This window comes from Apostichopus japonicus, chromosome 19 (assembly GCF_037975245.1).
Source record: "Apostichopus japonicus isolate 1M-3 chromosome 19, ASM3797524v1, whole genome shotgun sequence".
In the NCBI taxonomy this organism is placed as follows: domain Eukaryota; kingdom Metazoa; phylum Echinodermata; class Holothuroidea; order Aspidochirotida; family Stichopodidae; genus Apostichopus; species Apostichopus japonicus.
In genome coordinates, this window is record NC_092579.1 from 29,676,263 (window position 1) to 29,701,622 (window position 25,360).

The following is a 25,360-nucleotide window of genomic DNA, read 5'->3' on the forward strand; positions in this document are numbered from 1 at the left end:
AGGTTGAAGTACAATTTTTTCATACTTGTACTCAAAACTTTTTTATTTGTACTCATACTCAGGACTTTGTACTCATACTCAGGACTTTGTATTTTTAATCATACTCAGGACTTTATACTCTTACTTGTACGCAGGACATTGTACTCGTATTCATACTCAGGCCTTTGTACTTGTTTTCATACTCAAGCCTTTGCACTCATACACAGGATTTTGTACTCTTACTTGTGCTCACAACTTTGTACTCATAATCACAACTTTGTACTCGTATTCATACTCAGGCCTTTGTACTCGTACTCAGGACTTTATACTCAGGGCTTTGTACACTTACTTGTGCTCAGGACTGTGTACTCATATTCAGGACTTCATACTCGAATTCATTCCCAGGCAATTGCACTTGTACTCATACTCAGGCCTTTGTAATAATACTCAGGCCAGGCTTTGTATGCTTACTTGTGCTCAGGCCTTTGTACTCATACCCAGGCCTTTGTACTCGTACTCATACTCAGGCCTTTGTACTCGTATTCATACGCAGGCCTTTGTACTTGTATTCATACTCAGGCCTTTGTACTTGTATTCATACTCAGGCCTTTGTACTCGTATTCATACGCAGGCCTTTGTACTTGTATTCATACTCAGGCCTTTGTACTTGTATTCATACTCAGGCCTTTGTACTCGTATTCATACTCAGGCCTTTGTACTTGTATTCATACTCAGGCCTTTGTACTTGTATTCATACTCAGGCCTTTGTACTCGTATTCATACTCAGGCCTTTGTACTTGTATTCATACTCAGGCCTTTGTACTTGTATTCATACTCAGGCCTTTGTGCTCGTATTCATACTCAGGCATTTGTACTGACACCACACCTTGATTGGGTTATAGGGGACTATCTAATGTGTACTTGAACATAAATATTGCAATGGATTGGTCAGAATGATGAAAGGGTAATACCCAGCTCAATATGCAGCTTTAAAAAGGCTGGCTAATTGATCAGTAACAACTAATGATAGTACAAACAGAAGCACCAAGGAGTACCCAGTAAGATAGAGTACTGTACACCATTTGAGAAAATGGCTAATTAAATTACTTGACCTTTGTGGCCAAGTAAGTTCAGATAGTTGAACAGAAAAGTGTATCAAATTTAAAAAAAAGGTTTAACATAGTTATTCGTTAGGTAGTCAAATTCAAATTTGTTAAAGAAAAGGCATGCAGTGCTCTTAGCTTAAATAATTGCAATTATCTTATTTTGATTGCAACACTCAATTGTGTGATTATTTTATCATGAATGGATGAAGCAATGTGCTAAAGATGTGACATGCAATATTGTAGTATTGAATTGTACCATAAGTGACAGAGATTGACTTACATTTTCTTTATTATTTAATGTGAATAAATGATTTGTCTTCATTCAAGTAATTTCTACAATACCTAGGGCCAAACTAAACCTGAAATGAAATTAACATGTTTTCAACATTATCCAGTAAACAATACATTTATTCAACATAATTAAATGCCAGCCTTAAAAGTGAAATTTGTTATGGATAAGCAAAGCAAACAAAACATATATAATATATATATATATATATATATATATATATATATATATATATATATATATATATATATATATACCTCATGGAGAAATTATGTTTAAAGTATTTTCATTTTAACCAGACACATGTAGCCGAATAAGAACACTGGAAAAGAAAACTTGATTTTTTTACCCAATTTATTTCATGCATAACCAAAGTCAGTCAGTGGAAAAAGTCAGTTTCATATAAAATAACAAGTATGGTCCATTTTGCCATCAAATAAATACATTTATGAAATCATTACTGTGACAGAGAAAGCGTTAACAAGTATTCCCCATTGATGAAGAAAGCTGTGAGGAAAGGTTTCCATGACAGACTCATTTCATATAAATCTTTGTGTATTTAATCTCCTAAGGCATTGTATGATGCTTACATATTGCTTACATATTATGCTTACATATTATACTTACGTTATATGCTTACATTATATGCTTACATGCTTGCATAGTATTATGATTACACATGTGTCGTTTAATTAATGATAGAAAGTAACAATTAGATAAATGAAAGAAAATGATTAAAAGCTTCAGATTAACAGCTAGATTAGTTGAAAAGAATTTTTCGACTTAATGTCGACCAAAATCAACTTACAGTTAAATTCTCAGGATTTTACAACTAAATGAAAGTGGTAACTTTATACATATCAAAAGTAACAGTTAAAATGTGCTATACTACAATACTGAGTAGCAAATTAATTCATAATTGTGTATATACACTTTAAAGTTGACATACTTTTGCTTAATGCATGTAAGAAGTAACAATTAGATAAATAAAACAATGAAATCAAAAGCTTCAGATTAATCACTTGATTAGTCGTGATGAAAGCTATTATATTTTATCTCCATCTAAATATCGAAAGTAAAGTTTCATATGCCTTACAAATATTTATTTCTAGTGAATTCATCATATACAATTGTTTAGTGCTGCAGTTGCAGCTTTTCCTTGTTGAGCAAATCATATTCTTTGACATGAAATGCTTCAAATAGATAGGTCAGTGCAGAAGGTTAACAAAGTGCAAAATATAAAAGATAAACTATTTTGCCTCATTGGTTTATTTAAACCTACTATAATATTTCACAGTATAATATTTATATATTTCCTACTGTAATATTTAAGAAAAGGATGAAATGCTGAAATTTGATAGAAGAGACATTTTTGAGAAAAATATTGAGTTGAGATTTAACAAATTCATTCATTACAACTATATACACAAAGTTAGTTGCCTTAGAGTTGCAACAAGTTATAACAAAATGAATAACCTTGATTAAAAATCAATCATATTTTCAAAACACTTCAGGAGATAAAACAAGAAGAATAAAAGATGTCCCAAGAGCAAGAAAATACAGAAATGGAAAAACTGATCATAATTTTGGGGAAATATTTGACTTTGCTTTACAATTAATCAGTTCACATCAGAACAATTACTGAATTCAGAACCTCAATTCACAGAAAGAAACTCAAACCAAAATTGTAGCAGGTAGTACATTCGATAATGATATATGGATATGGTTGTAGGGGACTATCTAATGTGTACTTGAACATAAATATTGCAATGGATTGATCAGAATGATGAAAGGGTAATACCCAGCTCAATATGCAGCTTTAAAAAGGCTGGCTAATTGATCAGTAACAACTAATGATAGTACAAACAGAAGCACCAAGGAGTACCCAGTAAGATAGAGTACTGTACACCATTTTAGAAAATGGCTAATTAAATTATTTGACCTTTGTGGCCAAGTAAGTTAAGATAGTGTTGAACAGAAATTAAGTGTATCAATTTAAAAAAAAAAGCTTTAATGGATATATTCTTTAAGTAGTCAAATTCAATTTTGTAAAAGAAAAGGCATGCAGTGCTCTTAGTTTAATTAATTGCAATTATCTTATTTTGATTGCAACACTCAATTGTGTGATTATTTTATCATAAATGGATGAAGCAATGTGCTAAAGATGTGACATGCAATATTGTAGTATTGAATTGTACCATAAGTGACAGAGATTGACTTACACTTTCTTTATTATTTAATGTGAATAAATGATTTTTCTTCATTCAAGTAATTTCTACAATACCTAGGGCCAAACTAAACCTGAAATGAAATTAACATGTTTTCAACATTATCCAGTAAACAATATATTTATTCAACATAATTAAATGCCGGCCTTAAAAGTGAAATTTGTTATGGATAAGCAAAGCAAACAAAACATATATAATATATATATATATATATATATATATATATATACCTCATGGAGAAATGATGTTTATAGTATTTTCATTTTAACCAGACACAGGTAGCCGAATAAGAACACTGGAAAAGAAAACTTGATTTTTTTACCCAATTTATTTCATGCATAACCAAAGTCAGTCAGTGGAAAAAGTCAGTTTCATATAAAATAACAAGTATGGTCCATTTTGCCATCAAATAAATACATTTATGAAATCATTACTGTGACAGAGAAAGCGTTAACAAGTATTCCCCATTGATGAAGAAAGCTGTGAGGAAAGGTTTCCATGACAGACTCATTTCATATAAATCTTTGTGTATTTAATCTCCTAAGGCATTGTATGATGCTTACATATTGCTTACATATTATGCTTACATATTATACTTACGTTATATGCTTACATTATATGCTTACATGCTTGCATAGTATTATGATTACACATGTGTCGTTTAATTAATGATAGAAAGTAACAATTAGATAAATGAAAGAAAATGATTAAAAGCTTCAGATTAACAGCTAGATTAGTTGAAAAGAATTTTTCGACTTAATGTCGACCGAAATCAACTTACAGTTAAATTCTCAGGATTTTACAACTAAATGAAAGTGGTAACTTTATACATATCAAAAGTAACAGTTAAAATGTGCTATACTACAATACTGAGTAGCAAATTAATTCATAATTGTGTATATACACTTTAAAGTTGACATACTTTTGCTTAATGCATGTAAAAGTAACAATTAGATAAATAAAACAACGAAATCAAAAGCTTCAGATTAATCACTTGATTAGTCGTGATGAACGCTATTATATTTTATCTCCATCTAAATATCGAAAGTAAGTTTCATATGCCTTACAAATATTTATTTCTAGTGAATTCATCATATACAATTGTTTAGTGCTGCAGTTGCAGCTTTTCCTGGTTGAGCAAATCACATTCTTTGAAATGAAATGCTTCAAATAGATAGGTCAGTGCAGAAGGTTAACAAAGTGCAAAATATAAAAGATAAACTATTTTGCCTCATTGGTTTATTTAAACCTACTATAACATTTCACAGTATAATATTTATATATTTCCTACTGTAATATTTAAGAAAAGGATGAAATGCTGAAATTTGATAGAAGAGACATTTTTGAGAAAAATATTGAGTTGAGATTTAACAAATTCATTCATTACAACTATATACACAAAGTTAGTTGCCTTAGGTTAAAGCAAAATTAATAACCTTGATTACAAATCAATAATATTTTCAAAACACTTCAGGAGATAAAACAAGAAGAATCAAAGATGTCCCAAGAGCAAGAAAATACAGAAATGGAAAAACTGATCATAATTTTGGGGAAATATTTGACTTTGCTTTACAATTAATCAGTTCACATCAGAACAATTACTGAATTCAGAACCTCAATTCACAGAAAGAAACTCAAACCAAAATTGTAGCAGGTAGTACATTCGATAATGATATATGGATATGGTTGTAGGGGGTTATCTAATGTGTACTTGAACATAAATATTGCAATGGATTGGTCAGAATGATGAAAGGGTAATACCCAGCTCAATATGCAGCTTTAAAAAGGCTGGCTAATTGATCAGTAACAACTAATGATAGTACAAACAGAAGCAACAAGGAGTACCTAGTATGATAGAGTACTGTACACCATTTTAGAAAATGGCTAATTAAATTATTTGACCTTTGTGGCCAAGTAAGTTAAGATAGTGTTGAACAGAAATTAAGTGTATCAATTTAAAAAAAAAAAAAAAGCTTTAATGGATATATTCTTTAAGTAGTCAAATTCAATTTTGTAAAAGAAAAGGCATGCAGTGCTCTTAGTTTAATTAATTGCAATTATCTTATTTTGATTGCAACACTCAATTGTGTGATTATTTTATCATAAATGGATGAAGCAATGTGCTAAAGATGTGACATGCAATATTGTAGTATTGAATTGTACCATAAGTGACAGAGATTGACTTACATTTTCTTTATTATTTAATGTGAATAAATGATTTGTCTTCATTCAAGTAATTTCTACAATACCTAGGGCCAAACTAAACCTGAAATGAAATTAACATGTATTCAACAGTATCCAGTAAACAATACATTTATTCAACATAATTAAATGCCGGCCTTAAAAGTGAAATTTGTTATGGATAAGCAAAGCAAACAAAACATATATAATATATATATATATATATATATATATATATATATATATATATACCTCATGGAGAAATTATGTTTAAAGTATTTTCATTTTAACCAGACACAGGTAGCCGAATAAGAACACTGGAAAAGAAAACTTGATTTTTTTACCCAATTTATTTCATGCATAACCAAAGTCAGTCAGTGGAAAAAGTCAGTTTCATATAAAATAACAAGTATGGTCCATTTTGCCATCAAATAAATACATTTATGAAATCATTACTGTGACAGAGAAAGCGTTAACAAGTATTCCCCATTGATGAAGAAAGCTGTGAGGAAAGGTTTCCATGACAGACTCATTTCATATAAATCTTTGTGTATTTAATTTCCTAAGGCATTGCATGATGCTTACATAATTACATTGTATTATGCTTACATATTATGCTTACGTATTATGCTTACGTATTATGCTTACGTTATATGCTTAAATGCTTGCATAGTATTATGATTACACATGTGTCGTTTAATTAATGAAAGAAAGTTAGATAAATAAATAAAAGAAAATGATTAAAAGCTTCAGATTAACAGCTAGGTTAGTTGAAAAAAATTTTTCGACTTAATGTCGACCGAAATCAACTTACAGTTAAATTCTCAGGATTTTACAACTAAATGAAAGTGGTAACTTTATACATATCAAAAGAAACAGTTAAAATGTGCTATACTACAATACTGAGTAGCAAATTAATTCATAATTGTGTATATACACTTTAAAGTTGACATACTTTTGCTTAATGCATGTAAGAAGTAACAATTAGATAAATAAAACAATGAAATCAAAAGCTTCAGATCAATCACTTGATTAGTCGTGATGAAAGCAATTATATTTTATCTCCATCTAAATATCGAAAGTAAAGTTTCATATGCCTTACAAATATTTATTTCTAGTGAATTCATCATATACAATTGTTTAGTGCTGCAGTTGCAGCTTTTCCTGGTTGAGCAAATCATATTCTTTGACATGAAATGCTTCAAATAGATAGGTCAGTGCAGAAGGTTAACAAAGTGCAAAATATAAAAGATAAACTATTTTGCCTCATTGGTTTATTTAAACCTACTATAATATTTCACAGTATAATATTTATATATTTCCTACTGTAATATTTAAGAAAAGGATGAAATGCTGAAATTTGATAGAAGAGACATTTTTGAGAAAAATATTGAGTTGAGATTTAACAAATTCATTCATTACAACTATATACACAAAGTTAGTTGCCTTAGAGTTGCAACAGGTTAAACCAAACTTAATAACCTTGATTAAAAATCAATAATATTTTCAAAACACTTCAGGAGATAAAACAAGAAGAATAAAAGATGTCCCAAGAGCAAGAAAATACAGAAATGGAAAAACTGATCATAATTTTGGGGAAATATTTGACTTTGCTTTACAATTAATCAGTTCACATCAGAACAATTACTGAATTCAGAACCTCAATTCACAGAAAGAAACTCAAACCAAAATTGTAGCAGGTAGTACATTCGATAATGATATATGGATATGGTTGTAGGGGACTATCTAATGTGTACTTGAACATATATATTGCAATGGATTGGTCAGAATGATGAAAGGGTAATACCCAGCTCAATATGCAGCTATAAAAAGGCTGGCTAATTGATCAGTAACAACTAATGATAGTACAAACAGAAGCAACAAGGAGTACCCAGTAAGATAGAGTACTGTACACCATTTTAGAAAATGGCTAATTAAATTATTTGACCTTTGTGGCCAAGTAAGTTAAGATAGTGTTGAACAGAAATTAAGTGTATCAATTTAAAAAAAAAAAGCTTTAATGGATATATTCTTTAAGTAGTCAAATTCAATTTTGTAAAAGAAAAGGCATGCAGTGCTCTTAGTTTAATTAATTGCAATTATCTTATTTTGATTGCAACACTCAATTGTGTGATTATTTTATCATAAATGGATGAAGCAATGTGCTAAAGATGTGACATGCAATATTGTAGTATTGAATTGTACCATAAGTGACAGAGATTGACTTACATTTTCTTTATTATTTAATGTGAATAAATGATTTGTCTTCATTCAAGTAATTTCTACAATACCTAGGGCCAAACTAAACCTGAAATGAAATTAACATGTTTCAACATTATCCAGTAAACAATACATTTATTCAACATAATTAAATGCCGGCCTTAAAAGTGAAATTTGTTATGGAAAAGCAAAGCAAACAAAACATATATAATATATATATATATATATATATATATACATACCTCATGGAGAAATTATGTTTAAAGTATTTTCATTTTAACCAGACACATGTAGCCGAATAAGAACACTGGAAAAGAAAACTTGATTTTTTTACCCAATTTATTTAATGCATAACCAAAGTCAGTCAGTGGAAAAAGTCAGTTTCATATAAAATAACAAGTATGGTCCCTTTTGCCATCAAATAAATACATTTATGAAATCATTACTGTGACAGAGAAGGCGTTAAAAAGTATTCCCCATTGATGAAGAAAGCTGTGAGGAAAGGTTTCCATGACAGACTCATTTCATATAAATCTTTGTGCATTTAATCTCCTAAGGCATTGTATGATGCTTACATAATTACATTGCTTACGTATTATGCTTACATGCTTGCATAGTATTATGATTACACATGTGTCGTTTAATTAATGAAAGAAAGTAACAATTAGATAAATGAAAGAAAATAATTAAAAGCTTCAGATTAACAGCTAGATTAGTTGAAAAGAATTTTTCGACTTAATGTCGACCAAAATCAACTTACAGTTAAATTCTCAGGATTTTACAACTAAATGAAAGTGGTAACTTTATACATATCAAAAGTAACAGTTAAAATGTGCTATACTACAATACTGAGTAGCAAATTAATTCATAATTGTGTATATACACTATAAAGTTGACATTTTTTGCTTAAGCCATGAAAGAAGTAACAAATAGATCAATAAAACAACGAAATCAAAAGCTTCAGATTACCCACTTGATTAGTCGTGATGAAAGCGATTATATTTTATCTCCATCTTAAGTATCGAAAGTTGTTTAGTGCTGCAGTTGCAGCTTTTCCTTGTTGAGCAAATCATATTCTTTGAAATGAAATGCTTCAAATAGAAAGGTCAGTGCAGAAGGTTAACAAAGTGCAAAATATAAAAGATAAACTATTTCGCCTCATTTGTTTTTTTAAGCCCTACTATAATATTTCACAGTATAATATTTATATATTTCCTACTGTAATATTTAAGAAAAGGATGAAATGCTGAAATTTGATAGAAGAGACATTTTTGAGAAAAATATTGAGTTGACATTTAACAAATTCATTCATTACAACTATATACACAAAGTTAGTTGCCTAAGAGTTGCAACAGGTTAAACCAAAATTAATACCCTTGATTAAAAATCAATCATATTTCCAAAACACTTCAGGAGATAAAACAAGAAAAAGAAAAGATGTCCCAAGAGCAAGAATCTACAGAAATGGAAAAACTGATCATAATTTTGGGGAAATATTTGACTTTGCTTTACGATTAAATCAGTTCACATCAGAACAATTACTGAATTCAGAACCTCAATTCACAGAAAGAAACTCAAACCAAAATTGTAGCAGGTAGTACATTCGATAATGATATATGGATCGACCATTTGTGAAATTCATTCAGAATATACTTATTAACCCAACAACTTATTTTACCTCAAATGCATTTGCCTGTTAAAAGGGTGCTAACCAAAAGAATAAAAAAAAATACTGCTGCAAAGAACTAGGATTTCATTTACTTTTTTTTTCAGAGGTTTAAACCAAGTTTTAATCAACAGAAACACTGCCACAGACATTTATTAATCACACATTCACCCACTCTTCATAAACTTTTCCCTCTGAATTTGGACATTCCTGATTCAGTAATGGACACTGGCTAGCTAGATTCTTTATACACCTCCTTTTCCAGGCCCAAAGACTGCCTCCTAGACACTCCTCCACCACCCTTTACAATCTCTTGCAAAACATGTGTACTGGACATTTTGCAGTCTGAATTTGTATTGTTTCAATAATTTTGACTATTGTTTATCACTACCCTGAGGAGGCACTGTTGTTGGAGGAATCCAGACCAGATATGATTGTTCTTTATTATTGCTTGTTTATTTGTTTTTGTTTTTTTATATTATTTTTTTCAATGAACCTGAATAGACAATGGCAATATTAGTAGCAAATGATTCCAAATCATAAAATAACATTACTTCAGTATTTTCAACTTTTCCTGCATGTAATTGCCTATTGATAATTACTATGTCTACATCAGGGATGAGCCTGGGGTAAAATACATTTTTGAAAAAATTGCAGTATAGGCTCCAGTTTGCTTTTGCTACAGTGTGTTAGGATAATAGTTTTTGTCCCCGAGGTAGAAAAGAAATCACAGATATTCCGCAAATTCGCGGATATAGATCATGCCTGCTACATTGAGATTAAAAGTAAATATGTATTCATTCTTCTGTTAAAGGTTGCTAGCATTGCTACAGGTATGTCTGTGTCATGTGAACTTGACCATGATATTATTTGATAAATTAAAAGAACTGGGAAACTTAACACAAAAAACAAATAACACCAAAAGTCAAAAAGTCAAAAAATATCCCAACTGAAATATTGATATAACTATGTAATGTAACCAGCCCAAAAAGAAAAAAAAAAACACAAACAAAGTACATCATTGTTTGTCAAACTTGTTACAAGGTTAACTTGCTTAACATTTTTTTTTTTACCTATAACAGCACAGATCTGTTCTTAATGTACATATTATGACATTCTGGAAAGAGATGCCATTTTAAAATTTTCTTGATTTTCCATTTTTCCCCCTTTTTTTTCATTTTTTTTTCTTTGTTTGTTACTCTGTTCTCATAGTGAAACTTGTGCTAACACATGGAGTTCTTTTTTAACCAGGTTATCTGTGCTAACTTTTGATTTATTTTTTACAGTTTAGCAGCTATACAATTGCCTTGCTTAGATATTATCTTGTTAGGAATTGCGTCTGACTTCTTTACCTCATTTGTGTTAAATATGTTTCATACAATCACACTTTCTTTAAGCCATCATAAATTTTCCAATCTGATTTTGAACATTTCTGATTCTGTAAGGAAGATTTACTGAGTTCTTCATAATCTGTTTTTCCTATGCCCAGAGATCGCCTCCCAGGTACCCTTCCACCCATTTTTTTCTTTCGCAAAACATTTTCACTGGATGATAGGTCCACATCTGTAGTATTTATTGAACTATCGTTATTCATTTTATTATAACCCTGAGGCGGTCTCTGTGAGGAATACTGACCAGGCATACTTCTTGTTTTTCTTTGACTTTTCAATGAACCTGAAACAACCTTTTTACAATTATCATCCACATGTGATTTAGAACGTTCAACGGTAACTTTACATTTCATCCTAATATTCTCCAATGACTCTAGATTAGGATCAATAATCACTTCTTCATTACTACTACTACACCTTGAAGAATGCTTGCTTGTACCATCACAATCCATCCTAATATTGCTGCTTGAATTATTAAGAACTCTATAATTACTACTGTCTTCACTCTTGCCTTCTCTAGCTTTATAAGCGACTTTAGGAGAATAAATCGACATCCACCTGCCATACCTTCCTTCACGTCGGACTTTTATCCTCCAGCGTATAAGGTAAATTATCATTATAACTCCGATCACGAATAACATTGCGAACACCGAAATAGTCAAACCACAGTATGATCGTTGCGATATAATTAATGGAAGATGAAAGAAATTTGAGAATTTTGAACAAAAAGCTTCAGCTTCTGTTTCATTGAAACTTACAGATGAAGAATGTACCGAAGGTGTTGTTATTGCTGTTGTACTTGTATGAAAGGTACTGTGGTCCACTTCTAGACACTGATGTGAGGAGTTCATTTCAAAATCATCATAAGAAAAAGTACAGTTAGTGGCATTGCACTGAGATTCAATATTGCATGCTGAACTATTACTCACTAGAAACGTTAGATTTCTCTCACAGGCTGGACAGAGCACAATGTAATCATTACAAGAGAACATTAAATCTAAGATTATCAAACTTGTGCTATATTTAGTAAAAGAATAATCTATCAATGAAGGATTGTTTCTGAGATCCAGATACTGGAGCCCCTTCAGATTTAAAATCAGCTTGGGGTGGACACTCTCTAGTTCATTTCCTCTTAACATGAGTTTCTCTAAAACAGAGTTGTTTCCAAAGTAAAGAGGAGAGCTAGGTTTTCCTATGTTATTATGTGATAAATCAATCCATTTAAGGTTTGACCATTGACTGAAACAAGGAATCACACTTAAGTAGTTATTAGATCCGTTGAATCCTTCAAAAGTTAACAAAGACTCTGCAGAATAATGCTGATAACAATCAGGACACAGTACTAGACTGTGTTTACAGGAATCAGGAATCCATCCAAGATTATATTTAGTCAAGTTAATCTCTGAATGTTTAATAATCTGGAGATGAATTTCACCATCCTGAGGAGGACAATAATCACCATCACTACAGCAAACTCCACAGGTAAAATTAATGGATGTACTTTCATTAAAATGGATGCTGTGACTACTACAGTCTATAATATTCATTGCATTTAATATAGAGAAAGCTGAAGACATTGTCAAAATGATGACCAAATATACAAACTTATCCATTGCTGACAATGTAGCTAGCTATAAATGGAAACAACTAACTAGTAGTTAAAATCAATTCCACAGGGTCTGGCACAGTTACAATACAGGTCCACACTGACATACAAGTCAACACTTTGAAAGTTAATAGATCACCAAATCAAAGTTCCTGGCTGTTCAGAAAACAAGCAAAGCCACCTAAGAAAAGGTGTTGATTGAAGTCAAGACAAGGAATGCTGCAACGTCTTACAAAATCCTCCAAACTCTGCTAACATTCGATTAGCTTAATTAATGTTCATCTAACATCTTTCCCCTGCAAGCAGTATCGAAAGACACTAAATTCTTCTGTAAGCTAAACCTATGAAAGCACAACAACAGGTTCTGAGTAATAAAGTTCTAAGTAATAAAGTTCTAAAGCTGTGCAGGCAGAAAGCGAAAGAATCAGAAATTCTATTTCAGAATGAAAAGCAAACTGAAGAAAAGAACTTTCCTGAATGAAAAAATCAGAGAGGATTGAGACCTCAGACATAGTGACAATATTGTGAAAGGTAAGACAATAATAACAATAATTGTCTCTTTTCCTTTTCCTTGTACTATTCAGTTTCATTTCTTGCTGTTCAAAAGTATTGGAAATGAGTGTGCTCTGCTAGAATACTCATGTTTAAGGAACCAGGTGATACAATGATACAATTACATATAATCTTTACCGAAAAAAGAATGAGAAAAGAAGTGTGGTGTACTAGCATTGTCTTCATTATACTGCTTTAAGAAGATCTTCAGCAGGTTTTCAAGAAATTGGGAAATGTTTGGTGAAGATCACTTAAGACCAGTAAAGATGAGGAAGGTGTAGTCTGCACAAGATAGCAATGGATAGATTAATCAAATCAATTAGTTAAATGTATACAAGAAAACAAATTGTACGCAAAGACTAACACTCTCAAAAGCTATCCAAAAAAGGGAAGTATAAAAGGATTCAATATGAATATGGACTGTTTAGTTCACAAGAGGTATGTGTGTTTTCTTGATTGTACTGAAACATACATTTTACAAACCTGTGCACACTTTCAAGAACTAATAAACCAAAGACACACATGGGCCAGCTGCTTTGACAACAGCTACCTGTTTCTTATCAAAATTAATTTCAGATATCAATGTGGAATTAATTAGAAATCAGACATCTACAAAGTTGAACTGCATATTTTTTAATCAGTTATTGTAAACTCAAGCTTGTCATGGTCATATTAAATGATTAACACTCTGTCCCTGTATACTTTCACATAAGATCCAACATTTATACAGATAGTTCATAACATTGCATGTGGTATCATTATTTCACTACATATGATTTTTGTTTTTTTATTAAGTAGATGAATGTCTTTTACTATTTTATTCATTGTTATTCAAAGGAACATTGCTTGATGAAATCCATCAGGATTGCTGAAACTATCTAACAAATTCCCAATCCAACTAATTCAAAGCTAGTGGTTAGTCATACTAATAATGTTTACATGCATTATAAACTTGTTTCAGAAACAAAAGAATCTTTAAGTATATGAATCAAGAATGAGAACTGAGAAATTATAAACAAATTTGAAGAAGTCAAAGAAATATTTACCTCCCTTTTCTTTCTAACTTGCCAAAGGACACCCAGAAAGGAGAGTTATCCAAAGAGTAAACAAATAACATAAATCAAGAAATTTATGTTATGTTCAAAAGTTTTGTCTTCTATAGACAGATAGATTAGTGGATTTGGGTAGACCACTTTTTTCATGTTACTATTGTCACATATTATTAATAGCACTATAGAAGAACATGATGCCTGCCGTTTGTACAGTACACATTATTTATCATTTTATTCATTTATGGTTAACATAATAACCCATACAAGAATGTAGAAATAATGAAGGAGTATTAAATATCAAAGTGATATAATCTAACTTTTAACATAACTTTTCAGCAATTGAAACCCAATGCAAAACTACCAGAATTTGATATACCAGTGATTCAGTTATAAACAAATATATCCTAATTTCGACATTTATTAATTAATCCCAAGTAACATCAAATTTATAATTCACAGAAATTTACAAAAGATGAGACATTTAATTGTCACTGTTCACATTGTTTCCTATCTACATAATCAAGGATAGCATGATAGGTAACTGGCATAAGCTTACTTGTGGAAGCTATTCATGAAATGACTGATTGTTATATAGTCTCATGAAAACAAGTGAGGCGTTTACCAATTTAATTGCCTTAGTTTATATAGACTTATATAAACTACATACTTTCAACAAATTCATATCAAATCATTAATAATTACACTCTGCTATAAGATATTCATAATTCAAATGTAATCAAACATGACGATTAGTTATAGCATCACTTTTTATGACTGGTGTAAAAAGATAGTACTTCATAATTATAAAATGTACTTACTGCTGTCTCTTCCCCATGATAAGATTCATTTCTACAAACTTTAAGCAATTACTCACTCCATTTATGCTTTTATAGCAATATATTAACAAAAGGCAATATTGACAATTAATTATCATTTTTTGCATTTTTCTTTTTCCTTTTCATAGTGTTTAGTTTTGATAGTTAAAACCTGTATTCCATTAATTTAATAGCACACTCACGAACCAGGATTTATGTGCATAATAACTTTCTATTTTATTTTTTAGTTTAAAATTGACCTCATTTCTCCAAACCCTAATTGTAGCATACCTTTACTCATTTATATATAACATTCTTAGTCACCACTTTACTAGTTTAGATATGTGTCATCTATTTAAATGGTTCCTTAAATTTTCATCAACAATTATCATTATCTTTCTTTCTAGGTGAAGGTATCCCCTCCAATATTTCTCAGTTCTTTCCTATTTATAGTTACTGTAATATCTTCACTGCACTTATTTATAGCCTCATATGTACTACTTACAAAATGCTCACTATAATACCTGGTAAGTTTCCATTATAGATCAATGCTTTGTACTTGACTTGCATTCCTATTCCATGAAATGTTCTACTTATTTCATTCTTATACTCTACAGTGATTCCTGATTAGAATTAATAATCACTTCTTCACTTAGTACTACTTTTTTTTCATAAATCTATCCTATCCTATCTATCCTATTACAGATATTGAATTGTTTATTAAGAGCTCTATACTACAGTTTCTACTCTATATTAGTGTTCTACTCATTTCATTCTTATACTCTACACTGATTCCTGGTTTAAATAATTAATCACTTCTTCACTTAGTACGACTTTCTGATAAATCTATCCTATTACAGATGTTGGATGGTGTATTAAAGAGATCAATACTACAGTTACTACTCTATATTAGTGTCTCCATCTTTAACTTGGAAAGAAACTTTAGGAGAGTAAACAGACATCCACCTGCCATACCTTCCTTCACGTCTGATTCTTTTCCTGTATTTGATAACAAGCGATATCAGTATTACTCCAAGAAGAATAAGTAACATTACCGAAAAGAATGGAACACACCCGTCATCAGAGAAAGGCGAAGGAAAATTGCTACAAAATATATCTTGCGGTTTCTTGTCACCTCCATCAGTTACTTTTGGTTCAGTTGTTTGAGTAGGTTTATCTGTTTCATCTGGAGACACAAATGTGCCAGGTGTAGTAGAAACATCCACACATTGATCAAATGAAATATTTTTCCATTCCTCAAAAGAAATTTGACAGCTCAAGTCTGAACAAGGAGATGTTTCTTGCTGCAATGTCCTATTATCTACTATTGTAATGAAACTTTCCCTGCAACTGGCTTTAAAGGAAAGGCAAAATGCACCAGTATGGTAAGCAGAACTTCTCAAATCAACCATTTTTAAGCTAGTGAGATACTTCAGGAATCTGAATTCTCTAATATCTGGGTTATAACTCAAATCAAGATGCTGAATCTTAGAGAGATGACTGAAGGTGTCCTTTTGAACATTTTTCAAAGAATTGTTTCTCAGTATCAGAGTTTTTAATGGGGAATTTTGACCAAAGTACAAAGTATTAGTCCTGTGAATTTCATTATAGGATAAATCAATCCATTGGAGATTATACCAATCTTCAAAACATGGAAGCTCAACAAATTGGTTATAAGATCCATTGAAGCCAACAACATCACCCAGAGAAAGTATCACCGTAGATTTATTACCAGAACAGTCTTTACAAAGTAACAAATGGAAATTACAAAGACTGTGTGTAACAGCATCATCTGTCGATTTGATCACAGAATTACTAACTGTTGCAATAATTACAGTTTGATCATCGGTTGAATTTGTCACAGAACTGATCTCTGTAGTAACAACAGTTGAGCTCTGAGGTTCTGAGTCATATCCAGTAATCTCAAGTTCTATATCACCAGTAAAGTTACATGTTGAATTATCATTGGTACAACAGACGTGGCAAGTAAAATTAACCGAAGAAGATCCGTTAAAATATATACTGCGATCACTACAGTCTACTACATAAGATGAATTTATCTCTAAGAACACCGAAAGCAGAAGTATATATAACAAAACATTACTATAACTCTCCATCTTTGAGTCCCAGAGAAAGAGAATTTCAACGTTTGTCTTGTAATTAAACCACAGATCTAAAATCCAATCCAACATGAAAAAGATTCAGTATTGATGAAAGTATTGAATATAGACATCAATCTGGCACAAAGCCGTTATGTGCTAATAAACATGCAGTAACTTCCTTCTTCTGATGCTCCAACTAACAAACTAAACACATGAATGTCAAGCAGTAACACACGTAAGATATACACACATATGAGGAATTCAATTTAAAGAGAATGTATGCATTACATTTTATATAGGATGTCTCAGCACAATGTTTTGAAACATTCAATGCAACTTTATCATCTGTTTTGCAGTTTTTTTAGTGATAAACATTAAATTAAATGTAGGTTTACCTTCAACCTTCAACTAAATTTACTTTATAATCATCAAAGAACTGCATTAACAAATATCATTCTAATTAATGGAAAACTAAGATTTTCTGTGCTTGAGATTAAAAGGTTTTGAGGTTAAAATCCAATCACATTTCATGATTAATAAATTTACTGCCATTAAAATGGCTTTGCAAATTTGATGTGAATTTCAGGCAGGAAGACTGACATGGAATAGAAAAGTAACAGACTGGATAAACAGTGGACAGTATAAGATCAGTCTATATTAACTATGTGATTCACAGCTCTATACAGACACTAACACTTATTACAGACTTCAACAGATATGGATAGTATGTACAACTAATAAATGCTGGATATACAGAGGACAGTATAAGATCAGTCTATATTAACTATGTGATTCACAGCTCTATACAGACACTAACACTTATTACAGACATAAACAGATATGGATAGCATGTACAACTAATAAATGCTGGATACACAGAGGACAGTATAAGATCAGTCTATATTAACTATGTGATTCACAGCTCTATACAGACACTAACACTTATTACAGACATAAACAGATATGGATAGCATGTACAACTAATAAATGCTGGATACACAGAGGACAGTATAAGATCAGTCTATATTAACTATGTGATTCACAGCTCTATACAGACACTAACACTTATTACAGACATAAACAGATATGGATAGCATGTACAACTAATAAATGCTGGATATACAGAGGACAGTATAAGATCAGTCTATATTAACTATGTGATTCACAGCTCTATACAGACACTAACACTTATTACAGACATAAACAGATATGGATAGCATGTACAACTAATAAATGCTGGATATACAGAGGACAGTATAAGATCAGTCTATATTAACTATGTGATTCACAGCTCTATACAGACACTAACACTTATTACAGACATAAACAGATATGGATAGCATGTACAACTAATAAATGCTGGATAAACAGAGGACAGTATAAGATCAGTCTATATTAACTATGTGATTCACAGCTCTATACAGACACTAACACTTATTACAGACATAAACAGATATGGATAGCATGTACAACTAATAAATGCTGGATATACAGAGGACAGTATAAGATCAGTCTATATTAACTATGTGATTCACAGCTCTATACAGACACTAACACTTGTTACAGACATAAACAGATATGGATAGCATGTACAACTAATAAATGCTGGATATACAGAGGACAGTATAAGATCAGTCTATATTAACTATGTGATTCACAGCTCTATACAGACACTAACACTTATTACAGACATCAACAGATATGGATAGCATGTACAACTAATAAATGCTATTGTGATACTCATTACAAACATACCAATTTCTGGTTAACATAACTATTCACAATGTACATCGATTGGTCATTGTAAAAGTTGTTTGACACAATAACTTTCTTCCTTCACCAAATAAGATCATTCAGTGAAGCTCCAACGAAAAACTTGAAGCACCGTTAAACCATCATGGAAAACACTTAAATCTGCCATATAATGACTTGTCAAACTGTGATATAAACACTGGGAAGAATGAAATGCCTTGAACTTGTTGAAAAGAAAAGGAGAAATTAGTTAATAGATGAGCTCATATAAACTGAAACGTATTGAGAACTCATCTTTACAATACAGACAATACAAGATAATATATTGGTGTAGCTGGATAATACAGTCAATTCCTGGTATTAATATACTTGTAGATATTAACTAATCCCTTGAGTATCTGAAATTAATTAGTTACACATTATTCTTCAACTTCAAGATTGTGGAGATTATTAGAAACAGAAAATAGATTTCTGGGAACTTTTGAAAGTGTACTGTTTCTGTTCATCTCAGATTAAACTTATTAAAAGGTAAATGCCGAATTATATAACTCACACACTTCTGTTGCTTATTAACAAAATCCATAAGCTGAATATAAAATAAATACTTGAAATTAATTAGCTATACTTGGAGACAGTATCTATACCTTGAGTATATGAAATTAATATAGTTACACATTATTCTTTAAATTCAAGATTGTGGAGATTTTCAGAAACAGAAAATAAGTCCCTGGGAACTTTTGATAGTGTAGTATTTCTGTTTTTTCAAGTTTCTAAAAAGTTAGAGACCAAATTTAAACAACTGGTACAATTTGCTTTCTTTAAACAAAATCCATTACTATATTTGAATATTTGAAATGAAATAGTTAAACTTAGAGATATTATGTATACCTTGAGTATCTGAAATTAGTTAGTTACACATTATCCTTAAAATTCCAGATCATTGTGGTGATTTTCAGGAACAGAAAATAAAACCCACGGAACTTGTGAAAGGGAACTGTTTCTGTTTTTCTCAGAATATATTTTATTAAATGGTAAAAAGCCAAATTTAAATAACTGATGCAATTGCTGTTTTTTCATCAAACAAAATCCATAAGTTGAATTTAAACACTAATGATACAAGCTCTGCAACATTGTTTATGTAATAAACCAAATCAGATACCAACATGCAAAGCCAATGTGGTTGAACTGTCCATTAAACACTGCTGCTATTCTGCCAAACTGCATTCATATTGCCTATGGCTAACTTAAAGTGTCAGAGTAATTTCAACATGCCAAAAGACATACTTTGAAGTATTTCTGTCATGTTGTAATAGGTACTTGATTTCATTTTCGTAATGAAGAAAACCATTAAGAATGTATTGCTGATATATAACATTGCAAGGTCTAGTTAGTTTCTCCAAGATACTTAGATACATAGCAAGTGTTAAAGGAGACCTTGCTATTTGCAATGGATGCTGACTGATAAAATAGAGGGAACTATTTGCCTATTATGGTATGGACTGATGAACTAGAAGACATATAATAGAGGGGGTACTTGCAGCTCATAATTTAAATAGCTTTCATAATAACTAGGACTTTCTCCTTTGGCTTTTTTGAAAGACTGCCCTCAAACCTACTGTTTAAAGTGCTTAGAACTTCAACCAGTCCTTGAATGATGGGTGCTGCAGTACTTAATACATATGTTGACAAGATCATAAATGACAAACAGAATTCATTGATGATATCTGTGAGTTGTATTCAGACTTGCTGAACTAATGTTTCTTACTTGAACTTTGTTGCACAGTGTTATAGGAGTATGATTATGATGATAACTCATTTATGATTTTGCAAACACAAATTCAAAGAAACCGAAAGAAACCGAAAGCCTTTAATAAGCAGCTAGAAAACTTAGTGGGAAACTTTAAAGATGTTCAACAGAGTGAACAAGTTTCTGGGTTACAATGAACAAAACTGTTGTGTGGTCCCTAGCTGCACAGTATCCAAATACTATAGCTTCTTAATAGAAATTACTATAACAATAAGAGCAAGGTTTTATCATCTTGAAGAGATCTTGGATTGTAAATTAAGCTAAATATGCTACAGTTATATCTACTGAAGAGAGTGACAGGTATCAAACAGTTAAATAAGTTCAGAGGTTGAAGTCAAACCAGCTGCAATATGAATAAATACACTCTATATACACACAAATTAAACTATATTTATTTATTAGGTAACAACTTTCCAACAACAAGTTAAATGATTGCATAACAAACTATCTTTGCATGACTCATATTTGTGACTTTAGAGGCAGCTAAAGATCTATCATATAATAGTCAAATGGACATTTTGCAAAATGTTGGTAAAATACTTGTTCAACGGTGCCACTGAGAAATGAATCCCATAACTATACACATGATAAAAGGAACATTTGTCCACTTTGTATACAAAACTGTTTAGATCTTACAAAAATTGAAAGTCAGTAATTTATCAAACAAAAATAGCAATATTTAAGGTGGATGTTACTTGTTTCCATTTATTGAATGGTTTACAGTTTGTTTCTGTTTCAAATCGTTTTCAATTATTGCTGATAATTAACTCTCATTTCTTGAATGCTTCTATAAGCAAAGTGGTGAAATTCAAATTATCTGATAATAGTTTATTCTTATGTCAAGTGTTTTATTTTTTTCACTTCTTTAATTCAAGAATGAAATTGAAACTACTGAAATCGAAACACTATTGTCAATAAGCTTTAAGAAAAGTTTCTGAGGTGAAGAGAGATTGTCCACTCTAAAGGGGTGCTGGGAACAATCAATATTGACCATTAAAGAACTTGTCATCATATGAGCCATTGCCAAAATGGCTCAAGCATGTTGGAAAAATTTCTATCCAATAAAAAGATAAAGAATTGCTTTTCACTTGAGTTTCATCATCTCTGAATTGCAACAGCTGATTTGCTAGATTACAATTAAAGAATTCAATGTATCTCTTACATATAAAGAAATCAACCAACTGGCATAAGCTTACTTGTGGAAGCTATTCATGAAATGACTGATTGTTATATAGTCTCATGAAAACAAGTGAAGCGTTTATCAATTTAATTGCCTTAGTTTATATAAACTTATATAAACTACATACTTTCAACAAATTCATATCAAATCATTAATAATTACACTCTGCTATGAGATATTCATAATTCAAATGTAATCAAACATGACGATTAGTTATAGCATCACTTTTTATGACTGGTGTAAAAAGATAGTGCTTCATAATTATAAAATGTATTTACTGCAGATAAGATTCATTTCCACAAACTTTAAGTACTTACTCACTCCATTTATGCTTTATAGCAATATACAAAAGGCAATATTGACAATTAGTTATCATTTTTTGCATTTTTCTTTTTCCTTTTCATAGTGTTTAGTTTTGATAGTTAAAACCTGTATTCCATTAATTTAATAGCACACTCACGAACCAGGATTTATGTGCATAATAACTTTCTATTTTATGTTTTATTTTAAAATTGACCTCATTTCTCCAAACCTTCATTTGTAGCATACCTTTACTTGTTTATATATTACATTCTTAGTCACCACTTGACCAGTTTAGATATGTTTCATCTATCTAAATGGTTCCTTAAATTTATCATCAACATTAATCATTATCTCTCTTTCTAGGTGAAGGTATCCCCTCCAATGTTTCTCAATTCTATCCTATCACAGTTACTGTAATATCTTTACTGCACTTTTTATAGCCTCATATGTACTACTAACAATATGCTCACTATATATATCCCTGATTAGTTTCCATTATAGATCAATGCAGATCTCCATTCACTTTGTACTTGACTTGCATTCCTATTCCATGAAATGTTCTACTCATTTCATTCTTATACTCTACAGTGATTCCTGATTAGAATTAATAATCACTTTTTCACTTAGTACTACTTTTTTGGATAAATCTATCCTATCCTATCTATCCTATTACAGATATTGGATTGTTTATTAAGAGCTCTATACTACAGTTTCTACTCTATATTAGTGTTCTACTCATTTCATTCTTATACTCTACACTGATTCCTGGTTTAAATAATTAATCACTTCTTCACTTAGTACTACTTTCTGATAAATCTATCCTATTACAGATGTTGGATGGTGTATTAAAGAGATCAATACTACAGTTACTACTCTATATTAGTGTCTCCATCTTTAACTCGGAAAGAAACTTTAGGAGAGTAAACAGACATCCACCTGCCATACCTTCCTTCACGTCTGATTCTTTTCCTGTATTTGATAACAAGCGATACCAGTATTATTCCAAGAAGAATAAGTAACATTACCGAAAAGAATGGAACACACCCGTCATCAGAGAAAGGTGAAGGAAAATTGCTACAAAATAGTATCTTGTCACCTCCATCAGTTACTTCTGGTTCAGTTGTTTGAGTAGTGTTATCTGTTTCATAGCTATCTGGAGACACAAATGTGCCAGGTGTACTAGAAGCATCCACACATTGATCAAATGAAATATTTTTCCATTCCTCAAAAGAAATTCGACAGCTCAAGTTTGAACAAGAAGATGTTTCTTGCTGCAATGTCCTATTATCTACTATTGTAATGAAACTTTCCCTGCAACTGGCTTTAAAGGAAAGGCAAAATGCACCAGTATGGTAAGCAGAACTTCTCAAATCAACCATTTTTAAGCTAGTGAGATACTTCAGGAATCTGAATTCTCTAATATCTGGGTTATAACTTAAATCAAGATGCTGAATCTTAGAGAGATGACTGAAGGTGTCCTTTTGAACATTTTTCAAAGAATTGTTTCTCAAAATCAGAGTTTTTAATGGGGAATTTTGACCAAAGTACAAAGTATTAGTCCTGTGAATTTCATTATAGGATAAATCAATCCACTGGAGATTATACCAATCTTCAAAACATGGCAGCTCAACAAGTTGGTTATAGGATCCATTGAAGCCAACAACATCACCGAGGGAAAGTATCACTGTAGATTTATAACCAGAACAGTCTTTACAAAGTGTCAAATGGAATTTACAAAGACTGAGCATAACAGCATCATCTGTGGAAGTGATCACAGAATTACTAACTGTTGCATTAAGTACAGATTTATCATCGGCTGAATTGATCACATTATTACTAACTGTTGCATTATTTACAGATTTATCATCGGCTGAATTTGTCACAGAACTGATCTCTGAAGTAACAACAGTTGAGCTCTGAGGTTCTGAGTCATATCCAGTAATCTCAAGTTCTATATCTCCAGTAAAGTTACATATTGCATTATCATCGGTACAACAGACATGGCAAGTAAAATTAACCGAAGAAGATCCGTCAAAATTGATACTGCGATCACTACAGTCTACTACATAAGATGAATTTATCCCTAAGAACACCGAAAGCAGAAGTAAATATAACAAAACATTACTATAACTCTCCATCTTGGACAGCAAAGTCCCAGAAAAAGAGAATTTCAATGTGTGTCTTGTAATTAAACCACAGATCTAAAATCCAATCCAACATGAAAAAGATTCAGTATTGATGACACAAAGCCGTTATGTGCTAATAAACATGCAGTGACTTCCTTCTTCTGATGCTCCAACTAACTAACTAAACACATGACTGTCAAGCAGTAACACACGTAAGATGTACACATATATGAGGAATTCAATTTAAAGAGAATGTATGCATTACATTTTATATATGATGTCTCACGCAATATATTGAAACATTCAATGCAACTTTATCATCTGTTTTGCAGTTTGTTTAGTGATAAACATTAAATTAAATGTAGGTTTACCTTCAACCTTAAACTAAATTTACTTTATAATCATTAAAGAACTGCATTAACAAATATCATTCTAATTAATGGAAAAGTAAGATTTTCTGTGCTTGAGCATAAAAGGTTTTGAGGTTAAAATCCAATCACATTTCATGATTAATAAATTTACTGCCATTAAAATGGCTTTGCAAATTTGATGTGAATTTCAGGCAGGAAGACTGACATGGAATAGAAAAGTAACAGACTGGATATACAGTGGACAGTATAAGATCAGTCTATATTAACTATGTGATTCACAGCTCTATACAGACACTAACACTTATTACAGACATAAACAGATATGGATAGCATGTACAACTAATAAATGCTGGATATACAGAGGACAGTATAAGATCAGTCTATATTAACTATGTGATTCACAGCTCTATACAGACACTAACACTTATAACAGACATCAACAGATATGGATAGCATGTACAACTAATAAATGCTGGATATACAGAGGACAGTATAAGATCAGTCTATATTAACTATGTGATTCACTCTCTATACAGACACTAACACTTATTACAGACATCAACAGATATGGATAGCATGTACAACTAATAAATGCTGGATATACAGTGGACAGTATAAGATCAGTCTATATTAA

General features: G+C 31.1%; 1 protein-coding gene across 1 annotated transcript in view; it reads right to left on the bottom strand.

Moving 5' to 3' along the window:
• Positions 1-25,360, bottom strand: part of LOC139960073 (VPS35 endosomal protein-sorting factor-like) — a 192,502-nt gene that overhangs the window by 23,099 nt on the left and 144,043 nt on the right. The window lies entirely within an intron of this gene.